Source organism: Camellia sinensis, chromosome 7 (genome assembly GCF_055761805.1).
Source record: "Camellia sinensis isolate YWXY chromosome 7, ASM5576180v1, whole genome shotgun sequence".
In the NCBI taxonomy this organism is placed as follows: domain Eukaryota; kingdom Viridiplantae; phylum Streptophyta; class Magnoliopsida; order Ericales; family Theaceae; genus Camellia; species Camellia sinensis.
Window position 1 is genome coordinate 43236838 of NC_138967.1, and position 18795 is coordinate 43255632.

At 40.4% G+C, this 18795-nt stretch overlaps 1 pseudogene; it reads right to left on the bottom strand.

Annotated features, from left to right (window-relative positions):
• Positions 1 to 434: 434 nt before the first annotated feature.
• LOC145795760 (UPF0481 protein At3g47200-like) lies at positions 435 to 17309 on the bottom strand (annotated as a pseudogene).
• Positions 17310 to 18795: the final 1486 nt, after the last annotated feature.

The following is an 18795-nucleotide window of genomic DNA, read 5'->3' on the forward strand; positions in this document are numbered from 1 at the left end:
AAGGTAGAATGTCTGTAACTGAGTATGAAGCCATATTCACCGAACTAGCTCGGTTTGCTCCACATATGGTGGATATTGATTACAAGAAAGCACGAAAATTTAAAGGCGGACTGGATCTAGAAGTGTTTGACCGAGTAGGCATATTGAAATTGCCTACCTATGTGGAAGTTTTGGACAAGAGCAATAATGGCAGAGGCCACAATAGCAGTAATGAAACAAGCTAAAACACCAATAATGGAATGGAAAAGCAAAAGGCCTGGATCTAATTTCCGGAAGGGTCGTTCCTTCTTCATGAACAAAAAGCAAAATATTGGATCTTCGAGCAGCTTAAGCCAGAGTAGCGAATCTATACCAGTTTGTTCAGAGTGTAAAAGAAGGCACAAAGGCATATGTCAACGCGCTTCGGGTGCAAGTTTCTGATGCGGAAAAATCGGTCACTTGATTAGAGACTGTCCAATGAGGTTTGACAATGTTAACCACCCAGCAGCAAGTTCAGTCGGATCTGTTCCTGTAACAAGGGCCAACACTAGAACAAATGCTAGAGGTAATACTGGAAATGAGACACTAAGGCAAGGAAGGGTGTTTGCACTCATGCCTAGAGATGTACAGAATACCGAAACAATGGTGTAAGGTATAATCCTTATCCGTGTTCAGAATGCCTATGTACTGATTGATTCTGGTTTTACGCATTCATTTGTCTCGCATGTTTTTTCTCGAAAATTAACTAGACCAATAGGACCTGTGAAATGTATGCTATCTGTGTCTACACCATCTGGGGGTTCTATGATGTGTGCTTATGTTTATCCAGCGTGTGATGTTATAATTGGTGGTGTGACATTATATGTGGACTTGCTACCTTTGAGCATTGATCATTTTGACTGTATTCTAGGTATGGACTGGCTGACTAAATATTGTGCTACTATTGATTGTGTGAACAAAACCGTCATGTTTAAACCACCTGGTATGCTTGAGTTTACTTTCACTGGGAATGGGGTAGTTCCTCTGCCATACTTGATTTCATTCATGAAAGCCAAGAAATTGTTAAGAAAAGGTTGTTGAGACTACTTGTGTTGTGCATTGACTGAATCTTTAGATAGTACCAGTATAGAAACCATCCCTGTGGTTTGCGACTTTCCTGATGTGTTTCCCAAGGACCTACCTGGGGACTTAATCGAAAAGGAAATTGAATTCACTATTAAAGAAACACCTGGAACTCAACCTATCTTCAAGACTTCTTACAGGATGTCGATTACAGAATTGAAAGAGTTAAAGGTTCAACTCCAAGAACTCTTAGACAAAAAGTTTATCCGTCAAAGTACCTCACCTTAGGGTGCTCCAGTGTTGTTTGTTAAAAAGAAAGATGGATCTTTGAGGCTATGTATTGACTACCGTGAGTTAAACAAAGTAACCGTTAAGAACAAGTACCCCCTGCCCCGAATTGATGACCTATTTGATCAACTTCAGGGAGCCTAAGGGTTTTCTAAGATTGACCTTAGATCCGGGTATCACCAGTTTGAAGGTCAAGGCAGAAGACGTAGAGAAGACCGCATTCAGAACTAGATATGGGCATTACGAATTCCTAGTCATGCCATTTGGGGTAACCAATGCACCCGCTGCCTTTATGGACCTTATGAATAGAGTGTTCAAACAATTTCTGGATGAATTTATTGTTGTTTTTATTGATGATATATTGATCTACTCAAAAAGCAGGGAAGAACATGAAAATTATTTGAGAACTGTCTTACAGATTCTGAAAGAAAAGAAATTATATGCAAAACTATCCAAGTGTGAATTATGGCTGGATAACATAGCCTTTTTGGGCCATGTAATGAACCTGGATGGTATATCGGTGGACCCATAGAAAATTGAAGCCATTGTTGACTGGCCAAGGCCAACCAATGTATTCGAAGTTAGAAGCTTTCTGGGGCTTGCTGGCTACAACAGAAGATTTGTGAAAGATTTGTAACGCCCTCAAAATAATAACATTCATTAACATGCGAAATATCCACATTCTTCTATTAATCAGAGCTTCATTACAAAAGTATTACATGTTAACAGCAAAAGCAAAGTGCCCTACGGGCTTACAGTTTTCCAAGTTAACACTTGGTTACAACAAAAGAGTACTAACTCATCTACACATTAAGCCCTTGGCTTGAATATACATGTAATACATCAAAAGAAACTAAACATCAAAAATCTGCTCGCATCTGGCCTCCCAAGCTATGTCTTTGGAGGTGGCATGCTACCTGCACCTGAAAATGATATTCCCATATAGGGTGAGCCACAGCCCAGTAGAAATATACTAAACCAACCATGAACAATGACTAAAAGATTAGCAATTGATAGATGGCCAACACTGATACATCCACATAAATCACATTTTTATGCCATACGACTTATGAGTCCAAGTTACTTTTCATTTTCCCTTTTTCAACAGATAAGCATATTAGCTCTATCATCGTCTCAACAGATATGTATAACAACTATATCCCACATTCACAGATAAGCATATGAGCTACATCCACATTTCACAAAGATAAGTATATTAGCCCTATCTTCACTTCTCTAGACAAGCATAAGAGCTATATCTACACTTCTCAAAGATAAGCATATGAGCTCTATCTTCACTTCTCTAGACAAGCATATGAGCTGTGTCTACGGAGTTCATCCCCCATCTCCTCCCAAGTCTATCCGGTTTAGAGGTACATCCCCCATCTTCCCCTAAACCGCGGAGTACATCCCCTATCTCCTCCTCTACACATAACGTATACAAACACATTGGTTCTATATACTATCATTCAATACATACAGTTAATGTATTCTATTCGACCGTCAAATTCCATGACACATCCCATTGATTAGTTTTCGTTTGCCTAATCATCATGCATTGTCTACAACAATCACGACTATCCTCCACCGATAGCCCAAAGCAGTTATTTCTAAACAGAGAATAAATGCACAAATGGATATTCAATCAACATTTCAATTCGGTGAGCGATAAATAATTCAACTACACCCTTTAACCCCATGCATTCCCAACCTCAACAATTCCATTTCTTTTCCTCAATTCTCACAATTAATTATCCCAATTAATCAAACAATGTAATTAGGTCATTTTCCATAATTTACATTACAACCCTTAGGGTCCCATTTTCATCAATGATTTAACATTTATTCCATTTCTCTAAGCCAAACATTCATCTAGGTTTATTACAAGTAAAACCCCAACTTTTGTAAAATTACACAAAAGCCCTAAACTTTCACAAAATTACCAAACCAACCCCAACTTCTCAAATTACTAAAATTTAAAGACAAAATCCATAGAGAGGAGTAGGATATCCCTACCTCGAAGTTTGAGCTCCAATGGAGATGAAGACCAAAACCAAAATGCTCCAAATTCTGAAATTTTCAGATTAAAACGACGCCCTCGACGATCAACACAACTTTTACAAAGGCCGAAGAGAAGGAGGACACTAACTAGATCAAACCCTAGAGAGAAGGGAGTATCTAGAGAGAGAGGCTCTCAAAAAGGGTTTTTAGAAAAGTAGGAGAGAAAGAAAAGAAAAAAGTGATTTGAAATCACCCAGCGGATAACTCATATACGTACGACCCGCTCGAGCGGAGAACACGACGCTCGAGCGCCAAGAACAAAACTCTGGACACGCTCGAGCGCAATAAGGCCCGCTCGAGCGCCAAGACACGAGAATAAAGCACATCCGCTCGAGCGCGAAAACCAGTCCGCTCGAGCGCAGATTTCCACCTCCCAGAGCTTACACCCAGAAAGTACTACCCGCTCGAGCACCAAACGACCCGCTCTAGCGCCACCGCTCGAGCGTAAACAAACCCGCTAGAGCGCAGAAATCACATCTGCAGAAGTTTTGCAGGAACCCGAAATACTGGAGGTGTGCAATACCCGCTCGAGCGCAAGAAGACCCGCTCGAGCGGAACGCCTAAAAACTGAACAACCAGGAATTGAAACCAAGGCCTAACCAACCTGTAACAACCTTGCCCAACACATCCCAAAACTCAAATAGGAAATAAAAAGGATGTAAACAAGGTATTAATCAACTACCGACATCCACGGACACATGTCCGGATCACTGTACAACAAGGGTAAACCCGGGATCGCTATAACCTCCACCCCTTAAAGAATTTCGTCCCGAAATTAAGCACAAGTTTTCTAAAACAAGTTTTCCTCCATTTTAAACAATGTTACGTTTTAACATTCAACAATTCGACCCATTACCGGTCATCCCATCCCTTTAACAAGAGGCATTTCACAATATGAAAACAACATATGTACTTTCAACATGCATCAACATTACGCATTTCCTTTCCAATTTCAACAATATATTCAACATATATAATGTTACATTCAACTTCCATATGAGGCAAGTTTCAAAACATACTTCCAATAAACCAAAACATTTTCAATGTTTCACAACTTAAGACATATATAAAAGTTCTTAAGTCCAACAATAGTTCAAAATCTAAATACAAGATCACGTATCAACAAACAAGTCCGGATATTTCTCACGGACTTCCAACTCTCGTTCCCAAGTGGCTTCCTCCACTCCGTGATATTTCCACAAGACTTTCACCAAAGGAATGGTCTTGCCACGCAGGACCTGATCCCGCCTATCCAAGACCCGAACCGGTCTCTCCTCATACGAGGCATCCTCATCTACCTCTAAATTGGTCCAATCCAATACATGTGATGGATCTGGCTCATACTTCTGAAGCATACTCACATGAAATACGTCATGAACTCCGGACAACTGCGGCGGTAAAGCTAACCGATAAGCAACTTCACCAATCCTCTCAAGGATCTCAAAAGGGCCAATAAACCGAGGGGATAACTTCCCACTCTTCCCAAACCTCATCAAACCTCGCCTAGGTGATATCTTCAGAAAGACATGATCACCTACCTCAAACGCCAAAGGTCTCCTCCTACGGTCGGCATAACTCTTTTGGCGGCTCTGGGCTGTAACAAGCCTCCTACGGATAAGCTCAACTTTCTCCGTTGTCTCCTTAACCAACTCCGGACCCAACAAAGGTGCATCACCCACCTCGGCCCAACAAACTGGAGACCTACACGGTCGGCCATACAAGACCTCAAACGGTGCCATACCGATATTAGACTGAAAACTATTGTTGTAGGCAAACTCCACCAATGGTAAGTGCCTCTCCCACGTCCCACCGAAGTCCAGGACACAACCCCGAAGCATATCCTCGAGGATCTGAATAGTACGCTCGGACTGCCCATCAGTCTGAGGGTGATAAGCCGTACTAAAGGTCAACCTAGTGCCCAAGGCACTCTGCAAACTCTGCCACAACCTAGCAGTAAAACGAGGATCTCTATCTGAGACGATCGTCACTGGGACCCCGTGCAACCTCACTATGTCCCGAATATACAAGTCGGCAAGATGATCTACCGAATCTCCCACGCGCATAGGAACGAAGTGCGCCGACTTAGTCAACCGGTCTACAACCACCCAAATGGCATCACTACCCCGCTGAGTCCTCGGAAGACCTACAACGAAGTCCATAGTGATATGCTCCCACTTCCACTCGGCAATAGGCAAGGGTTGTAACAAACCCGCTGGCCTCTGATGCTCGGCCTTCACTTGCTGGCAAGTAAGGCACTTCGATACGAAAACAGCCACATCTCTCTTCATACCCCGCTACCAAAACTGGCGACCCAAATCCCGATACATCTTAGTACCTCCCGGATGCACTGCAAGGCGCGAATGATGGAACTCTCAGAGTACTTCCTCTCGGCAAGACTCCGGTACAAACAAACGGTCTCGGTATCTCACACTCAGGTCGGGATACACCGTCAAACCCTTCTCAACTTTCCCACAGGAGAATTTCTCTCGGAAAGACTCTACCTCAAGGTCACCTCTCTGTGCCTCTAACACTCTAGTCACAAGTGTGGGCTGTGCAACAACAGAAGACAAGGCCGCAGCCTCAACAGATTCGCTCAGATGCAAATCAAACTCGCCAAGTGCTCCCAACATCTCCCATTCCCGGATGGCTATACAAGCTACATCGCTAATGGATTTCCTACTAAGGGCATCGGCCACCACATTGGCCTTTCCCGGGTGATAGTGCAACTCAAAGTCGTAGTCCTCAATGAACTCCATCCATCTCCTCTGCCTCAAATTCAAGTCTCTCTGTGTAAACAGATACTTCAAACTCTTGTGGTCCGAGAACACCTCGAACCTCTCACCATAAAGGTAGTGCCTCCAAATCTTCAAGGCAAAGATCACAGCCGCTAACTCTAGATCGTGTGTAGGGTAATTCTTCTCGTGTATTTTCAACTGACGTGAGCCACAAGCTACCACTTTCCCCCCTTGCATCAACACACAACCCAAACCCTCTCGTGAGGCATCACAATAAACCGCATAACCCAACCCTCTCTCCGGAATAATTAAAACCGAAGCGGTGGTCAATCTAACCTTCAGCTCTTGGAACGACTTTTCACAAGTCTCACTCCACACAAACTTGACCCCTTTTCGCATCAACCTAGTCAACGGCGAAGCTAACCTGGAGAAATCTTTCACAAACCGATGGTAATACCCAGCTAATCCCAGAAAACTGCGGATCTCAAACACACTCTTAGGCTGTGCCCAATCTTGCACTGCCTCTACCTTGGATGTATCAACAGACACCCCTTCCCCGGAAACCACATGGCCTAAGAACTTGACTTCCCTTAGCCAGAACTCACACTTCCCAAACTTGGCATACAGCCTATGGGCTCTAAACAATTCAAGCACCTCTCTCAAGTGTTCATCGTGCTCCTCCTCAGAAGGCGAATAGATAAGAATGTCGTCCACGAAGACAACCACAAATCGATCTAAGAACTCCCGAAAAATCCGGTTCATCAAGTCCATAAAGACTGTCGGTGCATTGGTAAGCCCAAATGGCATCACCAGAAACTCATAGTGGCCATACCGCGTACAGAATGCCGTCTTCGGAATATCCTCTTCCCTGACCCTCAACTGGTGGTAACCCGATCTCAAGTCTATCTTAGAGAAACAACGGGAACCCTTCAACTGGTCAAACAGATCATCTATACGGGGCATAGGGTACTTATTCTTAACCGTAGCCCGATTCAACTTCCGGTAGTCAATACACAACCTCGAGGCACCATCTTTCTTTTTAGCAAAAAGGGCCGGTGCTCCCCACGGCGAAACACTAGGGCGAACAAAACCCTTATCTAACAACTCCTGAAGCTGAACTTTCAACTCAACCAACTCTGCTGGAGCAAAACGATAAGGTGCCATAGAAATCGGCGCTGTGCCGGGCACTAAATCAATGGAGAACTCGATCTCCCGACGAGGTGGCAAACTAACGAGATCCTCGGGAAAGACGTCCGAGTACTCACAAACTACCCTTGGCAACACAACCTGGGTCTCATCACACTCACCACTCTCAAAGCTAGCAAGTAAACCACTAAGCTCACTCCGCCCTCGCGGATCATACTCCGGTGGCAAAACACTACCAACCCGGTCTCCCAAGAAATGGAAACACTCCCCGCTCAAGGTACAAACTGTGACCCTCTGGCGGTAGCAATCAATAACAGCCCGGTATGACGATAACCAGTCCATACCCAAAATAACATCAAAACCCTTCATGGGCATGACAACAAATGGAAAATGAAGCCTATGGTCGGCGACCTCTATATCACAACCTCTACAACCCTGTTTCAGAATCAACTCACCCCCAAGACGTGACACTACACAAATAGGAGATGCTAACTGTGCTAACTCCAATTCCAAAACAGATGCAAATGCAGCAGATACAAAAGAATGAGACGTACCCGTGTCTATCAACACACTAGCAACCGAGTTGCAAAACAGAAAAGTACCTCTCACTACTGATGGAGCCGGTACTAAATCCTGCGCGGTAACAACATACACGCGCCCTGTAGGCCCCTGATCTACCTGCTCACCCCTCGGAGCAAACGACTGCTGCACAGACTGGGATGACGAAGCTCCCGGATTGGCCCTCGAGGCCTGCACAGACAGAGCTGGCTGATAACTCTGCGTCTGCCTAGAACCAGGCGCTCCCGAAGTGGCACTCAACTGCGGGCAAAACCTCTTCAGGTGCCTAGGCTGACCACACTGATAACAAGATAAGGGCTGCCCCATGCCCAAACTCTGACTCTGCGGTCTAGTTGAAGAAGAAGCAGCTCTCTGACCCCCACCCTTCTGCGGGCAAACCGAAACTTTGTGACCCAGCTGGCCACACTTGTAACAGGTGAAATCCCCCTGATTGCCTCTCCCGGAGCCTGCACTCGGCACTGGAAAGGTCGATCTAGCAACACCACCCTGCGACTGCTGAGGGTTAGAACCCCTCTGCCTCCTGCCATCACTCTGGCCATCTTGGCTCCTCTTGGAGCCTCTCTGCCCCTCATCCTCCTCTTGCATCAAGAGCTCCATATGAGCTGCAGCATCCACTAGGTGCCTATACTCACGAATGAAAGACCCACCAACTCTCAACTTGAGGCCCCGCCTCAACTTCCGCTCAAACTCATAGCAACGGCGTTCCTCAGACGCCACCAGTTCAGGTGCAAACCTGGACAGACTGGTAAAAGTAGCCTCAAACTCCGCCACTGACAAGCCCTGCTGATTAAGCCGGCTAAACTGATCCCCCAGCTTCTCCCTAGCTGCTGCAGACAAAAACCTCTCCTGAAAAGCGTTCACAAACGCCTCCCATGTACCACCAACACGAGCCTTCTCGTACTTCCACCATTGACCCGCATCTCCCTTCAGCTGGAAGGATGCCAAGGTCACTTTCAGTGCTCCGTCCTCGATGCCAAGCATCTCGAACGTCTTACTCATTTGTTCTAGCCACTCATCAGCCTTCAGCGGCTCCTTCGGATCCCCGATAAACTCGTCCGGATTAGACCGGAAAAACTCCCTCTTCAAGAAAGAAGGCCCTGCCTCAGCTGCCTGATTCCCTGCTCTGAGAATACCCAAAGCTCCTGCTATCTCTCGTGCCAGGGCACTCATAGCCTGCTGACCCGCTGGCTCGGCCACATTGGCCTGACCAACTCCCTCCTGTACTGCCGGAACGTCATCCGGTACAGGTACCTCCTGCCTCGCAGGTCTACCACGCCTAGCACCTCTTCTTCGCCCTGACATCCTAATAAAGGTAGTACAGAGCGTCAGCACATTCACAAATGTGCCAAAACTAAACACTCACGTCCTAATGCATGGAAAACTGTAATTCACTCCACGTAAGCACATAAACACATAAGCACTTACGAATTTCATTTCCAGATAATGATAGTCCCGAGGCGTTACTAGAGTTCCGGTTAGAAACAGCATTGATCAAGTACTTTTCCAACAAGACTCCCAGAAACCCAAGGATCCAATCAACATCCTAGAAATTAAATCCCATACCCAATTAAACACATAAGCATGTTATCAATTAAACACATAGCATATAACACTATATCTAAGTCTCTACCAAGCGAGACAAACCCATTGTGATACTAATCACTTCCCGCGTACCCAAAGTATTCGAACCCGGTACGCTCTGATACCAAGTTGTAACGCCCTCAAAATAATAACATTCATTAACATGCGAAATATCCACATTCTTCTATTAATCAGAGCTTCATTACAAAAGTATTACATGTTAACAGCAAAAGCAAAGTGCCCTACGGGCTTACAGTTTTCCAAGTTAACACTTGGTTACAACAAAAGAGTACTAACTCATCTACACATTAAGCCCTTGGCTTGAATATACATGTAATACATCAAAAGAAACTAAACATCAAAAATCTGCTCACATCTGCCCTCCCAAGCTATGTCCTTGGAGGTGGCATGCTACCTGCACCTGAAAATGATATTCCCATATAGGGTGAGCCACAGCCCAGTAGAAATATACTAAACCAACCATGAACAATGACTAAAAGATTAGCAATTGATAGATGGCCAACACTGATACATCCACATAAATCACATTTTTATGCCATACGACTTATGTGTCCAAGTTACTTTTCATTTTTCCTTTTTCAACAGATAAGCATATTAGCTCTATCATCGTCTCAACAGATATGTATAACAACTATATCCCACATTCACAGATAAGCATATGAGCTATATCCACATTTCACAAAGATAAGCATATTAGCCCTATCTTCACTTCTCTAGACAAGCATAAGAGCTATATCTACACTTCTCAAAGATAAGCATATGAGCTCTATCTTCACTTCTCTAGACAAGCATATGAGCTGTGTCTACGGAGTTCATCCCCCATCTCCTCCCAAGTCTATCCGGTTTAGAGGTACATCCCCCATCTTCCCCTAAACCGCGGAGTACATCCCCTATCTCCTCCTCTACACATAACGTATACAAACACATTGGTTCTATATACTATCATTCAATACATACAGTTAATGTATTCTATTCGACCGTCAAATTCCATGACACATCCCATTGATTAGTTTTCGTTTGCCTAATCATCATGCATTGTCTACAACAATCACGACTATCCTCCACCGATAGCCCAAAGCAGTTATTTCTAAACAGAGAATAAATGCACAAATGGATATTCAATCAACATTTCAATTCGGTGAGCGATAAATAATTCAACTACACCCTTTAACCCCATGCATTCCCAACCTTAACAATTCCATTTCTTTTCCTCAATTCTCACAATTAATTATCCCAATTAATCAAACAATGTAATTAGGTCATTTTCCATAATTTACATTACAACCCTTAGGGTCCCATTTTCATCAATGATTTAACATTTATTCCATTTCTCTATGCCAACACATGCATCTGGGTTTATTATAAGTAAAACCCCAACTTTTGTAAAATTACACAAAAGCCCCAAACTTTCACAAAATTACCAAACCAACCCCAACTTCTCAAATTACTAAAATTTAAAGACAAAATCCATAGAGAGGAGTAGGATATCCCTACCTCAAAGTTTGAGCTCCAATGGAGATGAAAACCAAAACCAAAATGCTCCAAATTCTGAAATTTTCAGATTAAAACGACGCCCTCGACGATCAACACAACTTTTACAAAGGCCGAAGAGAAGGAGGACACTCTAACTAGATCAAACCCTAGAGAGAAGGGAGTATCTGGAGAGAGAGGCTCTCAAAAAGGGTTTTTAGAAAAGTAGGAGAGAGAAAGAAAAGCAAAAAGTGATTTGAAATCACCCAGCGGATAACTCATATACGTATGACCCGCTCGAGCAGAGAACACGACACTCGAGCGCCAAGAACAAAACTCTAGACACGCTCGAGCACAATAAGGCCCGCTCGAGCGCCAAGACACGAGAATAAAGTACATCCGCTCGAGCGCGAAAACCAGTCCGCTCGAGCGCAGATTTCCACCTCCCAGAACTTACACCCAGAAAGTACTACCCGCTCGAGCGCCAAACGACCCGCTCGAGCGCCACCGCTCGAGCGTAAACAAACCCGCTAGAGCGCAGAAATCACATCTGCAGAAGTTTTGCAGGAACCCGAAATACTGGAGGTGTGCAATACCCGCTCGAGCGCAAGAAGACCCGCTCGAGCGGAACGCCTAAAAACTGAACAACCAGGAATTGAAACCAAGGCCTAACCAACCTGTAACAACCTTGCCCAACACATCCCAAAACTCAAATATGAAATAAAAAGGATGTAAACAAGGTATTAATCAACTACCGACATCCACGGACACATGTCCGGATCACTGTACAACAAGGGTTAACCCGGGATCGCTATAAAAGTTGAGTACTTGAGAATCATAATTGGACTCTAATAAAATGATGAGGGGTAGGTTAACATGTTTAAATTATACAAGTTTTTGTGATAAAATATTTTTAATTGCTATGTATACTTGTGTACACTTTATGTATGGTACTAAGTTAAAAATATTTTAAAAACACCTTTGAATTGTGAACTAGTAGAAAATTTAGTTAGAATAACTTTTGAGTTTGGGATTGTACAGAAGTAAAAATTTGTTGTGATTTTGAAATTAAAATGAGACTTATTGCTATTTGTTGTTACTTTTGTAAGTTGTCAATGGTTCTATTATCTTGATTCTGACATAAAAATCTTTTAAGCTTTTAAAATGTGAAGTTATTAGATCGGTGAACAGTTTAAATATATAAATCTTCTTGTATACTTGTGCCTATTATAATAAATTGGTTCGTTCATTCTCACATAGAGAAAGTGAGAGTGCAGGTAGAACCTGAAGTATCTATTCAATCTGTTGATATAACTTGAACATGCATAACACGTACAACTCCTAGACATTCTCATACAGTTCAAGATCCTTGTAATCATATTATTTTTCTAAATGAGCAATATCAAGAGATTGAAGAGATGATTGTTACGTATGATGAAGATATTGGCGATTTGTAATATGGTAAATGAATTAGTACAAATTATTAAATAGATATGAGATCATGTTATACTTCTTTTAAAAGTTTGAAATCTAATGAGTATTTTTTTCAAGATAAATAAATAAATACAATGCTATTGCAAGAGGTTGTGATTTCAAAAGGGTATTGTCTTTACCATTGTCATAAAGATAGGTTTGTAATGATTATAGTGGCATTGTGATTTTTTTATCTATTGCTTCGCCAAACAAAATAAATTTGATTTGTAAGTTAAACAAATTTATCTATGGTTTTAAACAAATTTCTGAGCAATGATATTTAAAGGTTCACCAAATATTATTACTTGGCTTTATGGATAATACTGTTAATTTATGCATATATCTCAAGGTCAGTGGGAGCAATTTATTTTTCTTGATCCTTTATACCGATGGAATTTTACTTACTAGTAATAATTTCGAATTAATACTTGATGTGAAAATATTGTTGTTAATAAATTTTGATATGAAATATCTTGATAAAGTATTTTATGTGTTTGGCATTAAGATACTTGAAAAATAACTTAGATGATTATTTGTCTCATCTCAAAGAGCATACCTAGAGTACATTTTTACTAAATTTAATATGCAGAATTGAAAGTTTTACATTGCTCTTCTTAATGACCGAGATTAATTAAGTAACATTCAGTATTCATAAAATGATTTTGAGAAAAAGTTCATGAGAAATGTCTTATATGCTAGTGTTGTGAGAGTTTAATGAATTAATGAGAAATGTCTTATATGTAATTAGTTTGTTAGACAATTATTATTTTAATTTTAGCCTTGACTATTGGGTTGGAACATATAAAGTGTTATGATATTTATAGAGAATTAAAGATTATACGATTGTCTATAAAAGAATTAATCATGTTAATATTATTGGTTGTACTATGTCGACTTTGGTAGTTGCTCAAATGATATAGTATCTATTATTGGTTATATTTTTTATGTTTGCATGAGATGTTGTTTCATGAAAGAGTTTCATAAAATCTCTTATAATTTTTCACTATGCAAACATGTTTTAGAGTTCGACTTGAATTATGTAATTAAAGAATTTTATTTCAAGGCTTGGAATTGTTAATTTCATCTCCAAACCTATAAAGATGTATTATGATATATGGTTTTTAATTTTCTCTATGAAGAATAACAAAAAAACTCTGATGGTGTTAAATACATAATTTTAAAGTACTTCAGAATTATAGAGTGTTAAAGATGATATTCTTTATGAGCACATGTTATAGAATACATACTAGTTGATCCTCTAAATATAGGGCTTAGGCCAAATTTTAGTTTGCTAAATATATTGAGCATATGGGTACTTTATAGTGTTTTATGTTCTTGGTTAAAGAAATTTTTACCCATGAATATTATCTATGGTGTATTTCAGTTAATAAAGTTTAATGTGTTTATTCACATTTTGTTTATAGTTATGTGTGTACACATAAATGGTAACTGCTATGTATGTATCCGTCTTATATGAGCTCTTACAGTTATATTTAAATTTTGAGATATAAAGATTGACACTTTAATTTAGAAGTGTATATGGATCCATAAAGTATGATGCTTGGTTTAAAGCATGAAAGACCTCGGTTTAGAGGAATAAAGGCTTCTTTTGGAAGTGTAAAATGAATTAAAATTCCTTGCAGGGTCTTGTCAAGACCATACAGAGGACTGAATGTGGAATTAGCATGTTATATAATTTTTGGATCAATTATGCTGAAATTCCACACTACACTTTATCACATATAGGAATCCATGTTGGTGAGATATTAGTGTTTGTAATTGTGGAAGGTGTTATGTTGTTCAATAACATAATTACCGCTACAGTTCCATATTAATATTTCTCATTGAACGGGATTCTATGCTGAGATGTTTCTATTTTGAATCGTGTTTATGTGGCCACTAAAGTTGTTTAACCCGAGAGTCGTTTTTTCTTAAATAAAATATTTTCTTAAAGTAGTAGTCAATGTTGCCTAAGTAGGAGAATGTAAGAATTTGTTCTTAATTAGGCTGCCATTGACTATATTTTGTTTGGTTTGTGAAAAACGGGTTGAACGTGATTCAGACAGATTGACTGGTATGAGCCCAAAATTATTATTGTGATCCATAAAGTTTGGGCCATGGTCATCTTAGTTTATATATTATTTTATATGTAGATATGTGATATGGAGGTGTAAGGCCTGTTTTAAGTTATTTGGGTTCCTTAATGGGAGGGCCCAGTAGTTGTTTTATTTAGGCCCAGTCCCCTCTCCTATCCTTATTAGGATTTACATATATCTATCTATATATATATATGTAGATCAAAGGGTTGTCAGCCCTATTGAAAGACAACGTGAAGATTAGGAGAAGGAGGGGAAAAGCTGGTGCTAAGGTTTTTCAATTGTGAATACCATCATCTTTCAAAGAAGCAAAACTCAAGACAATAACGGAATCAAACGGTATGTATCTAAGTTTATATTTTAGTAGTTAATTATATTCATAGTGTTTTGATTTTTAGTATATAGATCCTATAATCTAACAGTATTTGCTTGGTTAGATTTTGTCTTGGAATTGTCAAAGGAAGGAGATTGTTAATGTCTGGGTTCTATATTAGGTTGACAATCCTTTGAACAAAAATCTAATTAATCATTATTGTTTAATTTGAACTGTAATTATTTAGAAGTTCAAGTTGAGTCAGAATTAGTATTAGAGTTGGGCGGAGAGTGTTTAGTTCTTGGGTACAAACATTCAGTATGAACTAATTACATTGTTGTGTCGTGTGTTCAGTAATCATTCGATGAGTGCAAAGAGCATCACTGTGATGCAAAACGATCCCATCTAAGTTAGCACCGATATGCATACTCAATCACTTGCTAACACACCATCAAGGATTGGTGAGAAACCAACAGAAACAAAGGCAAACAGCAAACAAACCCAGCAACACAACCCCAACCACAATAACAAAGCATAGCCCTACAAACACTCTGCATAGAGTTAGAAAACAACCCGTCAAATGTCATAATTCAATTTTATGGAAGTCATAACTAAAAAAAAAAAAAAAGAGGTTATAATCAAACACCACATGAAGTGTAACCAAAGACTTCTTAGATGATAACTAAATGTCATAATCAATATTATAATGAGTTATAAGTAAGACTATAATAGTTCGAAACCAAAGACCATAATGGTCATAACCAAAAGTGCATAGGTGTATACCATAAAATTTTTCATATCTTTATAAAGAGCAATATTTATTTACTTATTTATTTGTTTTTTGAGAAAGAAACATATACATATACATATACAAACACACACACACACACATATATATCATTAAATAACATTTGCAATTTTTGCCAACTCGTGAGCCGACTAATTACATTTCTACAAACCGTAGAAATATAAAATACAGTAAACAATTAAAAAAAAACATCGAGTAGCATATAACATTTTTGTTTATTTAAATTTAACACACTGAATTAAGAAAACAATAATAGGGACTCAAAAGCTGCCTTTCCCAAAAGAAAGAACGGAAAAAGATAGCAATTATGCTGCAGATCCCCAGTGGGGGTCGCACCCCCAGTGAGGTGGCGAGCCCCCACTGGCTGAAACTCAAAATAAATAAATAAATAAATAAATAAATAAAATAGTTTTTTTTTGCCCAATCACGGCGCGCCACCTCACTGGGGGTCGACCCCCAATGGGGGTCCGAAACATTTTTCGAAAAGATAGTTTGTGCCATGGTAAGAAGCAGTAGGACAGCAGCAAGAAATGAAATCAATGCCCATGGACTGTTGAAGTAATTCCGCCTTAAGTTTGCCATCCACACATTTCAGCGTCGCTTACAATAGTTGTTCAGATCATTGGAAACTTGAGAGTAACCAAAGTTTTCGGGATCTTTTATGATGATTTTGAACAACTTGTGGCACATGGAGTAAAGCTGTTCATCATCACCCACCCAACTTTCAATAATTCTACCACGACGAAGTAAATGAACATCCTTGGAGGAATTGATGAGGAAATTCATGAAGACCATATGCTCACAAACATACGCTGGCTTACTATAACACAGCTCGAATGCAACAAGATTTGTCAAGAAAGACTTGTGCCACTAATGAATTTTATATCAAACAAGTTGCTTCCCTTAGCCTTCTTGAATTGAACCCCACAATCCTGAAGCTCTGTGGTAGAATCTTTGAACTTCCATTCCTTTACATTTCTATCCATCTGAGCAAAGTCAAAGCACCAACAAACATGTACTAGGTCAAGTAGATGTTTGATGTTGTCGATTGAAATTCCACCATGAGCTTCCATTTTTCTGTTGGGTACGCTAATTTCTAGAAACTCTAAGGCTATTGGAATGATTTCCAAGTCTGAATCGCTATTAGTCATGTGAAACATACGATCAAGGATAAAGAACGGAAGTTGATTTTCAAGTAGAATTAAATCACGTCCTATGGCATGCAAAATACTCGATGATTGGAAAATGTGCTCATTATCATCTATTTCCTCCATCGTAAACTCGTGAAATAACTCAGTGATAAAGAAACTGTCAAGAAGCATCATTTTCACAAACTCATCTGAATCAAGGTCAAGGCCATGGCTATAGGTTTCTGAATAACAATTGTGTGCTCTGCCTTCCAATTCTCTTATGGCCATGACATATCTATTCACATTCGTCCCATTTCTTCGACTCAGAAACCTTCGTAGGTACCGTAATTTGTGGAGTTCCATTTCTTGTAGGTGAGCTTTACCATGATGGTAAGGACCAATAGCAACAATTAATGGTTCATAGGCTTTCTCATTTTCCTTCCGTAAGTAATCATACATTTTGAAGATACAACACTCAGAGGATGGATTAGATAAATTAGCAAACTTTTCTGCAATACTAATGGAGACACGATCATCAACTCTTTCTTCCAGTTCTCTTGTGCCCATGACTTCCCTGAAACAAACTAATTGTCATGCTTTTTGTTAAAACCTATCACCTACTTCACCCACTTCATCTACTCCACCCACTTCACCTACTCCACTTCACCTACTCCACCTACTACCTATTCGTCTCTTCTATATATAGGAATTGTAAACATAACAACAAATATCAATCAATAATATACATCAATTTATTTTACATGGTATCAGAGCAAGGTTAAGAATCTCGTAATTTCGCTTCACCGGCGGGCGGCAACCTCGCCTTGGCCGCCCGCCGGACCTCAACCTATTCCGCAGATAAAATCAACAAAGATTTGTGCAACTGTAGTCATGTGTGAGGCTGATGGAGAAGAATTCTTCACCTCATATGACGAGACAGTCTGGAACTGGAAACACTGCACCATTCTGCTCTGGAATTCTGCAGCAGCTAGATTATAGCTTGGTTGAGTGCCAAGCTTTTGTTCTTCCACCCACTCCCTCTCTCTCTGGGCCCTTTTTTTCTATCCACTAGACCCACTTTCATCATATCCATGATTCCCCTTACTTTAAAACCAAACCTCTATCTACCCAGACAATAGGTAGAAACCCTCATTCATCACTTTTGTCCCCTCATCCACTTGTCTATTATTTTATTATACATATATTTTATTATTTTAATATTTTACACTATTTTAGTGTCATATCTCCACCCAATCACTGAGTCATACTTCCGTAGGCACTCCTCCTCCTTCCACCAATAATATATATATTTTATCACCAAAAAAAAAAATAAAAAAAAAAAAATAAAAAAATAAAAAAAAAATCAAACATTCTCACGACTTGATTTTTTTTTGCATGTCCTTCCTACCATCTGGGTTTGCACAACACATTTGTTTTATTCATATCGGGGATCAACCCCGATCACACTTTTACACAAAAAAAAAAAAAAAAAAAAAAAAAAAAAAAAACAAACAAACAAACAAACAAACAAACAAACAAACCAAAACAAAACAAAACAACCACATCCACAGGCAGGCTTTTTTTCTCTACTCTGTCGCCGGTCTTTTCTTCTTGCCTCCGTCCTAGGTGGCTCTTGACGGTGCTGCCTCCGTGTTTTCCACGCCGCCGAGCACGTTCACTCCCCCATACTCCTCCACTGCAGCATATGGCGGACCTCCAAATCGGAACATCACGGTGGCCTTCCGCTTCAGCTCCTTGTTTTCCACCTTTAGCACACTTATCTCTGCTCGCGCATCCTTATACATGCGTTAGAGCAGAGCCAGTTGGGCGTTTAACTGCTGCACCTCATTTGTCCTACTCTGAAGCCGGTGCGACAAGTTTGTGACCGCCGTCATGGTCTCCACACATGACTTCAATGTATACTGATTGGCCTCAATATCCGTTTGCACTGCCATTTTTTGCTCCATCGACCGCATCAGAAAGTTCAACGGAGCAAAGCCAGAGGTGTTTGGTTGAGGTTCACGAGCCACCGCACCAGCTATCTCTCTTGTTG